The sequence below is a fragment of the Coenobita brevimanus genome, chromosome 38, assembly GCF_032717465.1.
Source record: "Coenobita brevimanus isolate Jiangsu-jjx chromosome 38, ASM3271746v2, whole genome shotgun sequence".
Classification (NCBI taxonomy): domain Eukaryota; kingdom Metazoa; phylum Arthropoda; class Malacostraca; order Decapoda; family Coenobitidae; genus Coenobita; species Coenobita brevimanus.
In genome coordinates, this window is record NC_136991.1 from 12,404,633 (window position 1) to 12,408,586 (window position 3,954).

General features: G+C 41.9%; 1 non-coding gene across 1 annotated transcript; it reads right to left on the reverse strand.

Annotated features, from left to right (window-relative positions):
- Positions 1 to 2,634: 2,634 nt before the first annotated feature.
- LOC145396642 (5S ribosomal RNA) lies at positions 2,635 to 2,753 on the reverse strand. Its single transcript, XR_013896803.1, has one exon. It is a non-coding gene; the product is annotated as a 5S ribosomal RNA (ribosomal RNA).
- Between the last annotated feature and the right edge of the window lie 1,201 nt (positions 2,754 to 3,954).

Genomic DNA, 3,954 nt, shown 5'->3' on the forward strand with positions numbered 1-3,954 from the left:
CCTAAAAAGCGACACATTCATAGCACTATATAGCCTTATCTAATATATTTAATAAGTACAGAATATTTAATATACAATTTCAAATAGTAAATAGCTGACATATGACAGAGAGAGAGATAGGTGCTGGGGTTGATGCGGCAGAGCTGTAGAGAGGGAAATCCCCTCTCGGGCCCCACCCAAACGGACTTCATATTTGAGTCTGACCATAGGGCTGGTGGCGGTACTTTCAAAGAAGAGGGAGAGTGGCCATGTACGGTTTGCCACAAGCATGGGAAGTAATTCCATCTTGTACAGTGTCTGTGATAAGTGAGTGCATAACAGATGCAGTGATATTAGAGGTAGACTGCGAGACAATGCTGATTTCATGTGTGCAGTGTGTTGGGGAGAGCAGGTGGAGATTGTCAGGCGTGAAAAGATTGAACTTGCTGGTGAGTCTCTTGAGTGTATGGAAAAGTTTCGTTATTTGGGGGAGGTGGTGGCTGGATCGGTGGAGAGGTGGCCTACAGTCCAAACGGACCCCTGTTCAAATCCCCTCTGGGGCAGGGAACAGTTTATGGATTTGAATTTCATTAAAATTAGAAATTACCGATCTACCAGATAACCTACCAACAAGTAAAAACACCCCTAATATTACCTATACACCAGTCTTGTGAGACAGCCCTTGCATGTATTCAATATGGATGGTGGGTGTTAGCACCGAAGCGGTGATACGTGGAGATGCAGGAGGACTACTGGCCTTGGGGATATGCCCTGGGGATAGGCCCTGAAGCCTTTGCCCAGAGTTTGATGCACAAAAAAGAAAAAAAATGGAGAGATGTTATGTGCTGGAGGTGGCGCTGCAGCTAGCTCTGAAGCTGGAGTGAGGAGTGATTGGAAGAAATTCAGGGAGCTGTTGCCTGTCCTGACACTGAGAGAGCTTTCCCTCCTTTCTAAGGGATCTTTGTATGCGGCATGTGTTAGGAGTGTAAAGGGGGTATCACACAATACCTCGTATCAAGAACGGCCGAGGAAGATTTAAGTGGAATAAAACTTGGACGCTATCACACATTCCTCGTATCCTCGGCAAAAAGGACATGCTTCTCACACTGTTGCCAGAGCCCCGTCTCGCGACCGTGGAAAGTGATCGCTGTCGCTGACTCGGTAGAGAATAAGGAGAAGCAACTTTGTTTACAAACAGGTACACACGCCGATGAGAAGCACACATCACATCACATTATCCAGGAGCCCCATCGGTTAAAATGGCTTTCTCTGAGTTTCCAGAGGCGAGGGCAATTGCTGCCGTGGCTGTTGCAGTTGTGGCACTTGAGGAAGAAGAGGAGGTGGCGGCTACAATGACAAGGAGGCGACTGTGGAATCGAGAATGGCTTCTGAGAAGAGAGGATGGCAGCCAATACAGGGAGCTACTTAACAATTTATGCCTTGAAGGTCACAGTAGCTACCAAAATTGGATGCGTGTGAATAGGCAGCGGTTTTATAAGTGCTTGAAATGATCCGAATAGCCATCATTAAACGTGACACCAACATGAGGAAGGCAGTACCTCCGGAGGAGCGACTGGCAATGACTCTTCGCCACTTGGCTACAGGTATGATGTTTAACTTGACATTCATGTTGGCAAGTGCCACACCTAGAATTAAAGGTAAATTTTCCCCATTTATTTACTAAGAACTGTACCAAAAAATGCATTTCTGATGGATGTGTAGGTAACAAAAACATTTTAGATTTTCATGACCTAGGTGATCAAAATAAATATATCACTCTCGTTACAGTGGTGCATTTCCAAAATCATAAAAAAAAGAGGGTATCAAATGATTGTTATTGTTGGTTCTGTGTACGGTATTTGTTAATAGATCTACCATCTTTCCTAAGTTTTTTAATAGGCCTAATTGATTTTTTTCCCTTCATCTTACTGTACCTTTCTTCCCTATTACAGGAGACTCAGACGTCCGTAAGTTATCAGTCCCGGGTAAGGCAGAACCTGATCTCCAGTATAATACCAGAGACATGTGAGGCTTTGTACAGAGCTCTCCAGCCAACACACATGAAACTTCCTAAAATCCAGCAGGAGTGAAGGAAGGTGGCTGCTGACTTTTACACTTTGTGGAACTTCCCGCTGTGTGTGGGTGCGCTGGATGGAAAAAGAGTTCTTCTGGAAAAGCCTAGCCGTAGTGGCTCTCATTACTTTGACTATAAAGGCCACTACAGTATAGTTCTGTTGGCATTGATTGATGCTGACTATAAATTTTTGTGTGTAGATGTTGGAACTAATGGCAGGGCTAGTGATGGAGGAGTGTGGAATAAGTGCACATTAAAGGAGGCATTGGAAAATAATGACATTAGTATTCCACCTCCTACAACCCTTCCCAATACAGATATAAGTGTACCATTTGTCATTGTTGGGGATGGTGCTTTTCCTCTTCAAACATATATGATGAAACCATATTCTTACACTGTCCTGGCACAACATAAAGTCATTTTTAACTACAGACTGTCTAGAGCACGAAGGGTGTCGGAAAATTCATTCATTCATTCATTGCCAGACGCCATGTATCCCAGACAGGGTGGCCAAGGGCTTAGAGTTAATTGTTTTACAGGGAGGGGCACTAATCCTCCACCAACCCCACTTGACGTAGGGATGCCAACAGCATCTGGTGTTCCCAGGCGGTCACCCATCCAAGTACTAACCAGACCCAACGTTGCTTAACTTCGCTGATCGAACGGGCAGCGGTGTACTCAACGTGGTATGGCCGTTGGCTGCTTTTGGCATATTGGCTAGTAGGTTTCAAATATCGTACAAAACCAGAGAGGGCTAACAAACACAATTTCTTAAGAGCAGAGTCTCGGCAGGCATATTCACCACCAGAACTAATTGATTGGGAGGATATTCCTGGGAGGAGAATAATTAATGGACAGTGGCATCAGAATGAGTTAAATGGCCTTGGTAACTTACAGGGAGTCCCACGACGCCCAACAGCAAAGGCAATAGAGGTGCGGGACTTGCTCTGTGCATATTTTAACAATGAAGGTCGTGTTCCCTGGCAAAATGAGATGGCCTTAATGCATTAGATGGTATGTATTTATCAATACATTTCCACATGTAGGAGAAAGCAGTCACTATAAGAGGGATCACTCTCCCATACACTAGCATCCCCATGCAGCAGTTTGAGTTCAGTTACCATACTTTTAAACCTTTAGTTATACTGTATAAATTGATGTTTTCTGCTTGACAGTTTTATTATATGTAATTTTGACATAATGCTAAGTTTCGTGTATTTTCCTTTGTTTTCTGCATTTTGATAGCTCTTTTTTATTTGATATTTTTTTTAAATAATACATGTGTATCCCCGAGGAAAGTCCTTTAATCCCTTATTGGATGCCATATTAAAGGACTTTTACAGTATTTGTTTACCATTATACAGTATAGTAAACTCTCATATTCATGTGCATCATAACTGTAGTTAACAATAAAGTACATCTAGTTTTTTGTGAGTCTTGGTGTATCCACTACACATTACTCTATTGAAAAATTTTGAGTGGTTGGAACTTTATTCTTGCTCACATTCACATAGCAAGGACAAAAAATGGTTGCCTGCACAAATTTCATAAGCTTTCGATTTGATTAACAGAGTTAAATATAAGATGGCATCAAGAAGTGAAAAGAAGTGAAGAGAGTAGGAAAGGTAGCACAAGGTAAACCTAGGCCTCTTCTTGTAAAGTTAGAAAATAGGGAGACAAAAAGAGAAATATATACTTAATACTGCCACGATTTTCAAGTATTCATTAGGCTGGATTAAAAAGGAAGCATTTTATTTTAAAAGATATGACAATCAATAGAAGAACACTTCTATGATAACAAACCAGCCTCTATAATACTTTTCAGATGCCAGTCCAACACATTAAATTTAAACAACAAACAACGTTTCAGTGGAGGATATACAAAGTGTGTAGGATATGAT